Source organism: Bos grunniens, chromosome 6 (genome assembly GCF_055505025.1).
Source record: "Bos grunniens cultivar Pamir isolate PY7600 chromosome 6, Bosgru_T2T1.0, whole genome shotgun sequence".
Lineage (NCBI taxonomy): Eukaryota > Metazoa > Chordata > Mammalia > Artiodactyla > Bovidae > Bos > Bos grunniens.
The window spans coordinates 13,541,981-13,558,430 of NC_141170.1; positions in this window are offsets into that span (position 1 = coordinate 13,541,981).

Below are 16,450 nucleotides of genomic sequence, written 5' to 3' on the forward strand. Positions count from 1 at the left end.
GCAATTGAGTCCAGAAATATTGCTGCTATTCTCCCTTGGATTTCATGAATGAATGACATATCGAACACATTTGCTCAATAGCCTTTGTAAATACCACACTCCTGCAGTGTGTCCTGCGACAGATTTCTTATCGTTGCTATTGCTGTCAAAATGACAGTTTTGTCCCATGTTTTGCAAAAAAAAAATCAATCTGCACACTTAAAAACACTTTGCCTGTTGTGTACATGTCAGGTATTTTTCAGAATAATCTTCATGTTTTCCTGCTTGAACTATTGTTCAAAAATAAGCAAAATATCGAGCAGAGCTCCCTGTCCTATATACAGTACGACCTTTTTCGTTACCATTTTAAATATAATGAGTGTCCATGTCCATCCCAAATTCTCATGTTATGTGGCAGCCAGGACAGGAGGGGAGTTTGGGGGAGAATGGACACATGTATACGTATGGCTGAGTCTTTTTGTTGTCCACCTGAAATTATCACAACATTGTTAATCAGTTATAGTCCAAAAAGCTTTTTAGCATCGTTACACTCATTCAGCTGATTCTTCAGTTGGTCTCAGCCCTTGAGTAAATTTGTCAGGTGGCTTGAGGAGCATCTTGGGCTCTTCTCAGGCTCCATCATCAGACAAGGGTTGCAGACGCATTTTTGTGGCAGTCTTGCCACAGAAGTCCTGCAAGAGTCAGGGGCAAGAGTCTTCATGGAATTCTCTATTGATGGCTGATGTCTGCTTTCCCTCCTTGGCCATCAGTGACTTCCTTTGAATGATAATAAAAATGCATTTTTGTGGTTAAATATAAATTTGGTTCCAGAGTCCCACAGATGTTTGGAAAACTCTGCTTATATTTGCAGACTCACCTGGGGGTGGGAGTGGATTTTAGTACATGGCTGAACACTCAGAGATTAAAGCCTGACCACCTCTGCTGGATATGCTGGGCTCAGTCACTCACCATTGACATCATTTCACAACCACACAACTTCATATCACCATTAAATTATCTGTAACATACTTCCTTCCTTCATTTTATTTCTAGCACCCAATAGCAACCATTACATAGGAGTCTTGATAAGTTTCATCAAAGAAATGAATATATGAATCTGTCTCTGAGCCTTTACTGTTTGGATATTAAAAAGAAAAATAATCTTTTAGGATGATTAAAATAAGTGATTGTTTGTAACATGCTTATTATACTAATAAGAACATAATTGCTCAATAAATGGGCAAATGGTGACTGAAACATTCCTAGTCCTTGTAGGGGCTGGAGGAGGGATTGGCATATCATGCAGACAGGAGGAAGGGGCTATGAAAAGAAGGACAATTCATTGAACAATAATGCTTCCTTCCCCAATATTTCAGGCAAACCCTTCCCACGTATGTCCTGTCTGAACAGGGGATGCCCTACTGCCACAGGAGGGTAGAGGAGGAACACTTGACTTTGTCAGGGTTGGGCAATAAGTGGGGTTGGGGCTGGGGGGGGTGGGAAGGGTGGGGGGGCAGTTGGGGGTTATTTGCACATAAGGAGATGACTGAGCTGGACTCTAGAGGCTTGTCAGGGCCCCCCCCAGGCAGGGAATAAGAGCCAGGCATCCCCAGAAAAAACTTGGACTCATACTCAGAGAGCTAAAGGGTCTTTGAGAACATTTATATTCAAAGTTAGTAAACTTAGAATGTATTTGCCTCAGAAATACAAATTAAAGTAATTGTAAAATTTAAAAAAAGTTAATCTATGGCCATACGACCCTGAACTCATCCCGTCTTGTCTAATCTCAGAAGCTAAGCAGAGTCGGGCCTGGTTAGTACTTGGATGGGAGACCGCCTGGGAATACTGGGTGCTGTAGGCTCAAAAAAAAAATTATTCTTCATGGATGTTTTCAAAAAAATTTTTCTTCTATCATATTCAAAATTATGTTTTAAACTAAAAGGCAGAATATAAATTATCACAGAATATAAAATATAATTTAAAAATTGCTCATTTGTGTTTTAAAAAATATTTTTCTTCTAGAATATTCAAAATTATTAAACTGAAAGTCAGAATATAACTTATCACAGAATATAAATTATTAATATAATTACTAATTATGCATTATAATAGAAGAGAAATTAAAATGAAAATACTTTAAACCAATGAAAAAGGATTTATTGCTTTGAAAATGTGAAGAAGTGTCATGGACTATTCTTATGAAATACTGTAAAATTTTCCATTCCAGCGTTCAATGTCGACCCAGTTGCTGATATAAAGAATCTGTAGGACTCCTCTGTTGGTCCAGTGGTTAAGATCCAGAGCTTCCCAAAAAACACGTGTGGGTTCAATCCCTGGTCAGGGAAGTTCCACAATATTGGAGCTTCAGCTTCAGCATCAGTCTTTCCAGTGAATATTCAGGATTGATTTCCTGTAGGAATGACTTGATCTCCTTGCAGTCCAAGGGATTCTCAAGTCTTCTCCAGCAAAGAATATTTAGTAATGCAAAATATTCCTCAGCCATCCCATGCATTCTTGCCCACTCTTGAGTGTCTCTGGATCTGCCTACCAGAACCAAATGAGAGCTAGAAATGGGTCCTCAGGCCAGCAGGGAAACAGTACTCTGTTATGCAGGAATCTGATGGTTCAGGAATTCCAGAGCAGGGGTACCATGTGCTAGATCATTTGTCTTTTCTTGTAAATAAATCCTTTGGCTGTTCCAATTCTCTTTAGTCTTGGAAGCAGTGTCTGTCTCTAGTATTAGCAGTGAATCAACTTACAAATCTTGGAAGCAGTGGCATGCAGCCACATTTTGTTTTTAGAAGATAATGCCTGAGATGCCGGGAAGTGTTCCTAGGTTTCTGAACCGTCTTTAGGATTATGGGACGTTGCGTGCTAGCTCCCTTGGGACGGAGGCCCCCGGAGTTCTAACAAGCTGCATGTGTGTTGATGATTTGCCAGGCCAGCTAAAAGCGGGGGTGGGGAGGGCAGTGCAGAAGAAGCCCCTCGTGCTTTGGTCTAAGAAGAACACACACTCTTTTCTATTAGATTCTGATTGAGGGTTGTTACTGCATCCCAAATCAGTTTATTTCAGTTTGAGTTAAGGGCAATTTTAATTCTTCAGAGTACTGGTCACTTCCAGTGAAATATTTTGTTTAAAAATTTAAAAAAACTTGCTTTCTTGTCTGTCTTTCATCTTGGAATGTAAACTCTGCAAAGGGAGATTATTTTTTCTGTGTTCTGCCTTGCCTTGAGCAGCATGTAGTAAGATCTTGAAGAATATATAGAGAACAACTGCAAAACTGAAAAAGGTAGCTTGATGGCCCACCACATGCCAAGGTGGAGGGGCCACTTAGAAGCTCGCACAGAGCCTGGCATAGCAGAGGACAACTGATTCTAAAACAGATTCAGACCTGCTTTGCCTGCCCTTGAATCGTCGGTTCACTCACTCACTCAGTTCAGACTGACCTTGAGGACTTGAGTAGTCTGTGTGGATCAGGAGATAGCAAGCCCTGTGGGGTCCCCTCTCCTGTGTGGGGGCTATACTTTTCACTTCCCAAGACCAGAACCACTTCTTTTTTTCAAAACTGTGTATTCCATCCTCACAATGTATCTCATATCTTTTGGTTGTTGTTGTTGTGTTAGTTTCTGGTCTATAACAAAGAGATTATATGTTAACTATATATGTATATGCTCTTTCATATTCTTTTCCATTATAGTTCATTGCAGATACTGAATGTAGTTCCTTGTGCTCTATGTATAGTAGTTTGTTTCTGCAAATCCAAAACTCCTAAATTATCCCTCTCCCACCTCTTCCCCTTTTGCAACTCTAAGTTTGTTTTCTATGTCTGTGAGTCTGTTTCTGCTTTATAAATCAGTTCGTTTGTACTATTTTTATATTCCACATTTAAGTGATACCATATGATACTTGTCTTTTCCTCTCTGACTTACTTCACTTAGTATGATAATCTCTAGATCCATCCATGTTGCTGAAAATGGAAGCAACATTTATTTCATTCTTTTTATGGCTGAGTATCTTAGTGGTAAAGAATCTGCCTGCAGTGCAGGAGACACAGGACGTAGAATTTCAATCCCTGGTTTGGGAAGATCTCCTGGAGGAAGATATGGCAACCCACTCCAGTATTCTTGCCTAGAAAATTCCATGGACAGAGGAGCATGGCGGGCTACAGTCCATGGGGTCACAAAGAGACAGACATGACTGAAGTGACTGAGCAGTACTCCACTGTACACATGCACCACATCTTTATCCATTCATCTGTTGTTGGACCTTTAGGTTGCTTCCATGTCTCGGCTGTTGTAAATAGTGCTGCTATGAACACTTGGGTGCATGTATCTTTTCGAATTATAGTTTTGTCTAGATATATGCCCTGGGATGAGATTGCTGGATCACATGGTAACTCTATTTTTAGTTTTTAAAGGAACATCCATACTGTTTTCTCCATAGCAATTATGCCAATTTACATTCCTACCAACAGTGTAGGAAGATTCCTTCTTCACACCAGAGGGACTCCTACTTCCAGTGAATGACTCCGAGGTGCTGGGCTGGCGTTCCCACACAAGTGTAAGAGCTGGCACTGAAATCCACATTGGTGCCAAAAATGTTAAATTATCTGTCCATTTGAAAAGTTTCCATTTTGGCTCTCCTGCATAAAAGGAGAGCAATAGGGGCAGGGTCCCTCCACTGGGTGGTAGACATGAATATTACCTTCGTGGAAGACATGGTTCTACCTATCAAGATGAGTTGCCTAATCTCTCTGGACACACTGTCCTGTTTGGTTAAACAGGGATGATAATAAGGCCAACAGGAGTAAATGCTAATACATCCATGTCACATTCTTAGTCCAGACCCTGCCATATATTTTTCACTTAGTAAATGGTGACTGGGATTATTAGTGAGTGGAAGGGATGAACCAGCGAGGCCAGAGCCCTGGGTCTACCAGATGACCTCAGATATTTCTAAGTCTTTGCAATAAATGGGCTGCTTTTACAGAGATGGAGGTCCCAGTGCTGTCACTTACGTATGTGACTCAGAGAAATGTCACCAACAACAAAGAAAAACTTGAGGTTTCCCCAATTTTCATTGAGAAATGGGGCCCAAAAGAGAAGACCTGGAGCTCATTCCCATATATTCCCAGAGGAATAACTAGGGTTCTCATGGAGAGAAAAAAAACATGGAATATAGATCAGAGAGGTCAAGGTTTGACTCTCTATCCTTCATTTACTGGCTACATGCACTTGGACTGGTAATACCCCTGAACCCTGGTGTCTTCCCTTCCTAGCTCCTCTCTCCCATACCTGTGATATTCTTGTCATTAATCTCATTATCCACATATGATAATTACCCAATACATTGTTAATCTTATTATTTTAAACAGCATTATTTTCCAGAACAATGAAAAATAAGAAGAAAAAAAGATTGTATTTTATCTGTATTTGTTCTTTCTCTCATCACCGACTCAATGGACATGAGTTTGAGTAAACTCCGGGAGTTGGTGATGGACAGGGAGGTCTGGCATGCTGCAGTCCATGTGGTAGCAAAGAGTTGGACATGACTGAGTGACTGAACTGAACTGAACTGTTCCTTCTCTATAGGAACGTCTCCCTTCCTTTATATAGATCCAAGTTTCTGACTTACAATATTTTCCTTCTCCCCAAAGATCGTCTTTCACCATATTTTTGTAGGGCAGGTCTGAATTCCCTCAGTATTTGTTTGAGAAAGTCATATGTCTCCTTCATTTTAAAGGATAATTTCACTGGATATAAAATACTAGGTTGGTGGGGGTGGGAATAAAGAAAGGCAAATACAAGTTGGAGGCCATTACTGCAATAATCTACCTACTTAATCCACTTAATCCACTAACGGTCTGTGCCTTGCTTATCACAGGATTTGGGGCTCGGCATCGTGGTTGCTCTGCGATTGGACATATGTCATTATGGTGGCTGCTCATTATCTTTTTTTGAAAGAATTTATTCATTTAGTTTTTGCTGTGTTGGGTCTTTGTTGCTGCATGGGCTTTTCTCTAGCTGTGGAGCGGGGGAGCTATTCTCCAGTTGCTGTGTGTGGCTTCTCATTGTGGTATCTTGTCTTCGTGTGGAGCACTGGCTTCAGGGAGGGTGTGTTCAGTTGTTGTGACTCCCAACCCCTAGAGCACAGCCTCAACAGTTGTGGCATATGGGCTTGGTTGCTCTGTGGCATGTGGGATCTTCCCAAATCGGGGACTGAACCTGTGTCTCTTGCACTGGCAGGTGGATTCTTTACCACTGATCCACCAGGGCAGCCCTGCCCTTTATCTTTTGAATGAGCTTTTTATTTTAGGGAAGGAAATTTCCACTTTGTGAATCCTGCTTACCTCTGCAATGCAGAACCAGAATTCAATTTTCCTAGCTTCCCTTGCAGCTAAGACAAAGGACGTCACCTAGATCCCACCAATTAGAAGCAACTAAAGGAGAATTGGCTTCAGAAGAGAAATTGATGGTCACGTTGCACCTCCTGTTCAGCATGTCCAATGCCAGTGCCAAGAAGCAGTGGGACTGGGCCTGCAGCCTGCTCAGTGGGGAGCTATGATCTTGGTTACTGGCTGCATCATGTCCTATTCGATTCTCTGGCCATCCCAGGGATTATGTAAGCTAACAGATATCCTTCAATACTATCCCTTTATGTGTATGTGACTTAGGACTCATTTTGCTGTTTGCAACTTAGAATCCTAATTATGCACTTGTCTGTAAGTGTAACTTTCTCACCTCTAGCCACTCCCATTCCTGCCTATTTCAAAGATTTGTGCAAATATAATAATATATGCTAAAGCCATCTGAAAGCAGCGAGGTGCAATTAGCATGGGGGCTGTGTTTATTTTATTTCCCATTCAGTGCCCAGTACTTAGCATTTAGTTTATTTCCCATGAATGCCCAGCACTTAGCATTTAGTGCTTGGAATGTAGTAAGTGCTCAATGAATGTTGGCTGCAAAAAAACGCTCAAATCATCACAGCTTATAGTGGTAATCACCATCATCAACATCCCACTCCTTCTCCACACAGCAGGCCCCTTATGGTTCTGATTATGAGGATTGCGTGCCTCTGAAGTCAGAAAATAAACTCCAGAATTGCCGACCAGACTAGAAGATGAGGCTGTTTCCTGATGAGTAATCAAGTGGACCTGAGCAAGTTGGATCAGGTTCTGCCAGCAGCAATTCATACGTGGATAGAAGGAACTCAAGCTTGCGCTGCTGCTATTTTGAGACAAAGTTTCCAGAATTACAGCTGACAGTCATAGAAATATTGTTTTTTTTTTTCTAATTTTATTTTATTTTTAAACTTTACATAATTGTATTAGTTTTACCAAATATCAAAATGAATCCGCCACAGGTATACATGTGTTCCCCATCCTGAACCCTCCTCCCTCCTCCCTCCCCATACCATCCCTCTGGGTCGTCCCAGTGCACTAGCCCCAAGCATCCAGTATCGTGCATCGAACCTGGACTGGCAACTCGTTTCTTACATGATATTTTACATGTTTCAATGCCATTCTCCCAAATCTTCCCACCCTCTCCCTCTCCCACAGAGTCCATAAGACTGGGAGAAAATAATAGCAAATGAAGCAACTGACAAACAATTAATCTCAAAAATATACAAGCAACTCCTACAGCTCAACTCCAGAAAAATAAACGACCCAATCAAAAAATGGGCCAAAGAACTAAATAGACATTTCTCCAAAGAAGACATACAGATGGCTAACAAACACATGAAAAGATGCTCAACATCACTCATTATCAGAGAAATGCAAATCAAAACCACTATGAGGTACCATTTCACACCAGTCAGAATGGCTGCGATCCAAAAGTCTACAAATAATAAATGCTGGAGAGGGTGTGGAGAAAAGGGAACCCTCTTAACCTGTTGGTGGGAATGCAAACTAGTACAGCCACTATGGAGAACAGTGTGGAGATTCCTTAAAAAACTGGAAATAGAACTGCCTTATGATCCAGAAATATTGTTTTATAATTATATATTAAATACCAATGCAAGGTGGCATTGTAAATTGCATACTATAGGTCTCTAGCAAGAGTTTGAATGTGTCACGTTGAAGTTGGTATTTTGATGGACTAGAGCACAATCTCCCAGCATTGACACCATTGACGTTTGAGAGGGATATTTTTTTTCCTTGGGGGGTGTCTTGTGCATGGTAGAATGTTTAGCAGCTTCCCTGGTTCTTGCCCATTAGGTGCCAGTAGCTCTGCTTTTCCCCCACACCATTCATGACCATCAAAAATGTCTCCAAAAAAAAAAAATGTCTCCATACATTGCCAAACTTCCCCTGTGTGGGAATCACCCCGACTGAGAACTCCTGGGCTAGAGCAATATTTCTCATGCTACCAAATCAGTATCTATTCACCTGCATGGGAGCCCTTGGTAGACAGCAGGCCCTCTGTTGGGTCCTTTGCTTTGAATTTCACAATAACACTATGAAAGTGAAAATCTCTTGGTCGTGTCCAACTCTTTGTGACCTTATGGACAGTAGCCTGCCCGTCTCCTCTGTCCGTGGAGTTCTCCAGGCCAGAATACTGGAGTGGGTAGCAATTCCCTTCTCCAAGGGATCTTCCCGACCCAGGAATCGAACCAAGGTCTCCTGCATTGCAGGCAATTTTTTACCAGCAGAGCTACCAGGGAAGCCCTTGGTAGCTTCCACTATAACACTAAGACAGGAAAAATTATCCCCATTTCACCAGTGAGGAAATTGAAAGGAAGCCTGTGTGAGCGGAATGACTGGGTAATGAACGAGTGGTCCAACAGCCACGGTGGGTTCTGATCACAATCAGCTCTTCTCACTCACAGGCTGGAACTTTGATCCCTCCAGAACTCCAGGTTCATTGCTAATCAATCTCAATTACTCTGCAGGCAAAGGAAGTGGACCTACAGTGAAGATGCCTTGAGCACTCTGAGAACTGGCTCGGACAGATGAAGTTCCCCAAAGCAAATCAGGAACTCCTGATGGTGCTGAAGTCAGTAGTGATAAAGGTAGTTCTTTTTTAGAGACCAGCTCTGGAGATACTCAAAGATTAAGATGTCTCCATGTTTCAACCTGTTTCAGCTTCCACAACTCTGGTTTTCTTTACCCATTGCCCCCTTTTCTGCATTGGCTTGTGAGGGTTGGCATGTGGACTTGTTCATTTCTGTACCCACTGGTGCCTGGCATGTAACAAGCACATGTTTGTTGAGTGAATGAATAAATAACTGAAAGGGGGCAGAGCAGAGTGAAGGGGTTAGTGTGCATTATATCTCCTTGATCCCTCTTAGAATCTCCCCTCCCCATCCTTTATTTGGAAGACACTCAGTTAAGACGATGCCAGTCACTTCCATGTTCCCAAATGAACCTCAGTTCTGAGAAGCATTACGACAGAATTTTAATATTGGAAGGATACTTAGACATGATCTTATCCATAGCCAGTCCAGTTCATGAATTATCTCGATCACATTCCTGATATGCCCATTAAACCCATTCATTTGTTCATTCATTTTCTCACTTTGCTGGCCCTCTGTTATGTGTCCATTTGCTCTGGATGTAAAGGAAGATGATGGTCTTGGCATTCATCCAATCTGTAATAGTTAAATACTGGGCTAAACTGCTGCACCAAAGAAACAATGATAACTATGGTGGTTAACTATAATAGTATGTTATGGAAATCAACCCTGAATATTCATTGAAAGGACTGGTGCTAAAAATGAAGCTCCAATACTTTGGCCACCTGATGCAAAAAGTCAACTCATTGGAAAAGACCCTGATGCTGGGAAAGATTGAAGGACAAGGAGAAAAGGGCAGCAGAGGATGAAATGGTTAGATAGCATCACTGGTTCAATGGACATGAATTTGAGCAAATTTGACTGGTGATCAAACCAGTCAATCCTAAAGGAAATCAACTCTGAATATTCACTGGAAGGACTGATGGTGAAGCTGAAGCTCCAGTACTTTGGCCACCTGATGCGAAGAGCTGACTCATTGGAAAAGAGTCTGGTGCTGGGAAAAATAGAGGGCAGGAGGGGAAGGGGATGACAGAGATGTTTGGATGGCATCACTGACTCAAAGGACGTGAGTGTGAGAAAACTCCAAGAGACAGTGAAGGACAGGGAAGGACAGGGAAGCCTGGTATGCTGCAGTCCATGGGGCTGCAAAGAGTTGGACACAACTGAGTGACTAAACAACAGCCAGGAGATAAGGGAGGACAGAGGAGCCTCGTGTGCTATAGTCCATGGGGTTGCAAAGAGTCAGATGAAGCTTAGCAACTTAGCAACAACATCCTCTCTTAACAGTCCAGAGGTCAGAAGCGTGTTAGGGCAGGTAGTCCAAGGTCAGAAGGGTGTTCTGTCTGAGGTTATCCAGGGACCTGGGCTCCTTCTCTGGTTAGTCTGTTCCTTCCTAGGGTGGGGTCCTCTCCTTCAGGGTGGAAGCAGCTGCTCACTCTTAAGTCCCTATCACAGTCTATACAGGTGGGAGCAGTCACCATACGCATCATTTCTCACATCCCATTTGCTGGAACTTAGTCACATAGCCACTCCTATTTCCAAAGGAAGCTGGGATATACAGTCTCTAGCCAGGTAGTCATGTGCTCAGCTAAAACAGATTCTTCACATATTCTGTTATTAAAAGGAAAGAAGGGACAAATTAATAGCAAGAATCAAGTTGTAGTCTTTGTCACACAGCTCAAATCCTTTATTCTTTTAGTTTTACAGATAAGGAAACTGAGGCCCAGGGACGGGAAGTAGTTTATCTGAGATCGAATAATGAGGCAGTGACAATAGAATTTTTAAAATCTGTCTTCTGCCTCCTAAGTCATTCTTAGGTCAAACACCTTCCATCTCAATACATGATGCCTTTTATTATTAGTGCTACTTCATGTGACTTCTTATGTAGACTAAAAAACCCCCATGCAACCTAAAAGTTGAGGGTTATGTTTTATTCAGTGGACAAAACTGAGAACTTGAGCCTGGAACACAGCATCTCAGCTAGCTCTGAAAGACTGATCCAAAGAGGTAAGTGGGGAGCCAGGGTTTATAGGAGTTTTTACAGAAAAGGTGACATAGTCAAAACATCAAAAGATTACTATTAAAGAAAACCAAGTATCTCAAGTTAAGGAATTTAGCGTTTTTCTATATGTGGGAAGATACAAGAGTCTGGGCTCATTGAAACCTTTCTTTTGAAATATTACTCTTGAAATATTACTCAGCCATAGAAAGGAATGAAATTGTGCCATTTGCAGAGACATGGATGGACTTAGAGACTGTCATACAGTGTGAAGCAAGTAAGGAAGAGAAAAACAATTATAGTATAATATTGTTTATATGTGCAGTCTAAAAAAATGGTACAGATGAAATTATTAGCAAAATAGAAATAGAGACACAGACATAGAGAACAAATTCATGGATACCAAAAGGAGAAGAGAGGGACAGGATGAACTGGGAGATTCAGCTCAGTAATGACTCTTTGTAACCCTATGGACTGTAGCATGCCAGGCTTCCCTGTCTATCATCAACTCCTGGAGCTTGCTCAAACTCATGTCCATTGAGCCAGTGATGCCATCCAACCATCTCATCCTCTGTCATCCCCTTCTCCTCCTTCAATCTTTCCCAGCATCAGGGTTTTTTCCAATGAGTCAGTTCTTCACATCAGGTGGCCAAAGTATTGGACTTCCAGCTTCACCATCAGCCCATCCAATGAATATTCAGGACTGATTTCCTTTAGGATGGACTGGTTGGATCTTCTTGCAGTCCAAGGGACTCTCAAGAGTCTTCTCCAACACCACAGTTCAAAAGCATCAATTCTTCTGCACTCAGCTTTCTTTATAGTCCAACTCTCACATCCATACATGACTACTGGAAAAACCAGAACTTTGACTAGATGGACCTTTGTTGGTAATGTAATGTCTCTGCTTTTTAAAATGCCGTCTAGGTTGGTCATAGCTTTTCTTCCAGGGAGCAAGCGTCTTTTAATTTCATGGCTGCAGTCACCATCTTGCAGTGATTTTGGAGCCCCCCAAAATAAAGTCTGACACTATTTCCATTGTTTCCCCATCTATTTGCCATGAAGTAATGGGACTAAATGCCATGATCTTAGTTTTCTGAATGTTGAGTTTTAAGCCAACTTTTTCACCCTCCTTTTTCACTTTCATCAAGAGGCTCTTTAGTTCTTCTTCCCTTTCTCCCATAAGGGTGGTGTCATCTGCATATCTGAGGTTACAGATATTTTTCTTGGCAATGTTGATTCCAGCTTGTGCTTCATCCAGCCCAGTACTTCACATGATGTACTCTGCATATAAGTTTAAGCAGGGTGACAATATACAGTCTTGACATACTCCTTTCCCTATTTGGAACCAGTCTGTTGTTCCATGTCCAGTTCTAACTGTTGCTTCTTGACCTGTATACAGATTTCTCAGGAGGCAGAATAAGGTGGTCTGGAATTCCCATCTCTTGAAGAAGCAGAAGATATTAAGAAGATGTGGCAAGAATGTACAGAAGAACTATACAGAAAAGATTGTCATGACCCAGATAATCACAACAGTGTGGTCACTCACCTAGAGCCAGATATCCTGGAATGTGAAGTCAAGTGGGCCTTAGGAAGCATTACTACAAACAAAGCTAGTGGAGGTGATGGAATTCCAGTTGAGCTATTTCAAATCCTAAAAGATGATGCTGGGAAAGTGCTGCACTCAATATGCCAGCAAATTTGGAAAACTCAACAGTGGCCACAGGACTGGAAAAGTTCAGTTTTCATTTCAATCCCAAAGAAGGGCAATGTCAAAGAATGCTCAAACTACCACACAATTGCACTCATCTCACACACTAGTAAAGTAATGCTCAAAATTCTCCAACTGAGGCTTCAACAGTACGTGAACTGTGAACTTCCAGATGTTCAAGCTGGATTTAGAAAAGGCAGAGGAACCAGAGATCAAATTGCCAACAACCGCTGGATCATCGAATTGGGAGATTGGGATTGACATATATATGCTAGTATGTATAAAATAGAAAATTAATGAGAATCTACTGTACAGCACAGGGAACTCTACTCAGTGCTCTGTGGGGACCTAAATGGTAAGGAAATCTAAAAAAGAAGGGATATATGTATATGTATATATGTATATGTATATATGTATAGCTGATTCACTTTGCTATATAGCAGAAACTAACACAACTTTGTACTGAAATTATACTCCAATAAAAATTAATAAAAAGCAAAGCATAACATAAAAAGAAAGTATTCCTTTGATATACACCTCAGCTATCTAGGGTCAGTATCCTGTGTTTTCTCATCCTGAACTTCCTCAGGGGGTTTAGGCTGGGAGGGGACACTACAATTTGATGATTTGAGGGGAGGGCAAGTATTTCGTCTCCATCCTGAGTTCCTTAAGAGCTCACCAACACCATCCAGAGTGGCTGTAGTGGCTGATAGCTACAACATCACTGGTGTTGTTCACTGATAGAGCAGGTGGCATTTTTAGTTCACAACTATTCTACAGATCCAGAGAAGGCAATGGCACCCCATTCCAGTACTCTTGCCTGGAAAATCCCATGGATGGAGGAGCCTGGAAGGCTGCAGTCCATGGGGTCGCTAAGAGTTGGGCACGACTAAGCAACTTCACTTTCACCTTTCACTTTCATGCATTGGAGAAGGAAATGGCAACCCACTCCAGAACTCTTGCCTGGAGAATCCCAGGGATGGGGGAGCCTGGTGGGCTGCAGTCCATGGGATCGCACAGAGTCGGACACGACTGAAGCAACTTAGCAGCAGTGGTTCTATAGATCAGTGGTTCTCAGTCCTTTTTTTTTTCAGCAGAGGAAGACTCAGGGAACTTTTTAAGGAACAAAGAAAGACTTTTACTCTCTCCCCACTAAAATACTGAAACATGCTTGCATGGGCAAGCACACACATACATAAGTCCACACAAGTTCAAGTGCAGTTTGCGGTATTCATTCCTTTAAGCCCCTAAGAACTCCTGTCAACCCAGGGGGGAACACAGTGTTACACATTCCATGAATGCTGCTTTTGGCAGCTACTAAGCCTTCCTCCTGACCCAGCCTGGTTCACATTACAGCTAGAATTTCCCTCCAACACTTAATTAATTTGAGGTCAACATGGAGCTACTATGCAAGTTGTTTTAAAAAAAGAATGAGGCGCTCAGAATTGCTGGACTACCCAGGAAAAGCAGTTACACCGCCACAGTAGCAAGTGACAGACCCTTCTTTTAAGTAAGCTGTTGTGCACACACACACTCACCCACAAAGGCTCTTAACAATAAAAGGTTACTCTTTGAAATTACCATTTAAAAAAAATCTTTAGGGAGATTTTGCTGCCCGAGTGAAGTGATTTTCAACAACGAATTGGCTGTACAAACCATTCCTTATCTTGGTGTGCCACAAAACAGCCTTTCTTCTTATTTTTTTTTTTTCTTTATAATGTACAACGCTGCCAAACAGAACATATTGAAAAAGAATGCAAGCAGACGGTATTTACTCTAAGTGAACCAGAATCAAGTTTTAAATAAAATAGGCTTAACAGAAAAGATAACAAAAGCTGATCTAGCAGATTAAAAAAAAAAACAAAACAACAACGGTTTGGCACAGAAGACATCCTACCCCGGAGAATTATATGAGCCTCCTCAGCATGACCGTGCTACATAAAATTACAGGTTAAATCTGCTGGAGTTTATAGCTTTAAATGCAAGTCTGGTGAATGCTTAATCATTCTCTCTGTGATAGGAGCAGCAGCCCCGAGAATCTACTCACGAAAACTGAAGTCAGAAAAAGCATCCCAGTTCTTATTTTCTGTGCCTCTATTTGGTATTCGAGACGCAACACAAAATCGTATTCTCAATCCCTTGTCAGATTCATAGGAGCAGCCCTAGACTGTAACTTCCCTGGTTTATCCACAGTTAACCTTCTGTGGACAGAAGACAGATCCTCTCAGGGCAGAGAAGCAGATGGCTTTTATTTTATTGATTTATTTTGCAGGGAGTCAAAAGACCGCACAAAGCCTTACCAGCATGTGAGCCAGGCAAGAGAGCCAGATCTGTAAGCTGGCTTTGTCTAGAACATGGCTAACATCAAGTAGCTCAGCCACTCTCATTCAGAAGGCTGAGTGACACTCCACATTGTGCAGGAGAAAGGAGAGTGAGGTATAATACTTACTTCAGAATAATTCAGCTGGCAGTACAGGACTGATTCCTGCAGCCACAAAGAGTCATGAAGAGAGTTTCTGGAGGCTTCCCAGCCTCAGCTGTCTGATAGGGACAGCAGAGTGATAGAGCACACCACCTTGTCATCTGTACCCCATTTCCACATCTGGAGGTCTTCCTGGTTGGAAATGAGTCTTGGTGGGGAGGCTGGGGTGGTCAGATTAAACACCTGACTCTGTCTCCTTGACCAAAGACCTCACCCAGACCCGGTAGGAGAATGGAGTTCTTATCTGTCTTCTTTGGGCAGTGGGCTTCTGAAGACAAGGGTCCAGTGAAATTTCCTCCGTCTTTCAGCACCTGAAAAATCTTTTTTGGTAAAGAATATTTTATGGAGTTGTAAGTAGGAAGAGTTAAGAGCTGACCTTCTATGTGGAATGAAAACATAAACCTCTACTTACCTTTGAAGCATATATACTATGTATTAGCCTTAATTATGCATATGGATTCACTTACATCTCTTCTAAATCTATAGCTGTGTAGCTCACATAATCCTTGGGACAAATGATAATTTTATAGATGATGAGACACAGAGAACAACCACAAATCCTCTGCTCTGCCTCCAGGACACCCTGGACAGCCTTTTATCATAGCAGGTGTCAGGATGCATTTTTACTTGCTGGTCTCCTTAATGCTCCTAGCGCAGCATCTGATATAAAAGACAAGCTCAGGGCATGCTAATTAAAGGACAAAATGACAACAGGGAAGAAGTCTTTTGCTAGAAGCTATTTGGACATCCCCTCTAACCAAGGTTTTATCAGGTACACTTCTTGTATTGAGGGCTTCCCAGGTGGCTCAGTGGTAAAGAATCCATCTGCCAATGCAGGAGACGGGGATTTGATCACTGGGTCAGGAAGATTCCCTGGAGGAGGAAATGGCAACCCACTCCAGTATTCTTGCTTGGAAAATTCCATGGACAGAGGAGCCTGGAGGACTATAGTCCATGGGGTCGCAAAGAGTTGGACACGACTGAGTGACTAAGCACAGCAACAAAAGACAGAGGAGGAGGTGACGTAGAAAAGACAGAAGGTTGCGTGAGGATGGCAGCAAGGATGGGGTCCTACAGCCTTGAGGCAAGGAGGCAGTCCCTGGAGCCATCAGAAGCAGGAAGAAGCCTGTAACTGAGCCCTACCTCAGAGACTCCAGAGGGAATCCACTGTGCAGACAGCTTCATTTCATATTTCTGACTTCCAGAACAGTGAGGAAATATACGTCTGCTGCTTTAAGACACCAAGTTTATGATAACTTTTTACCA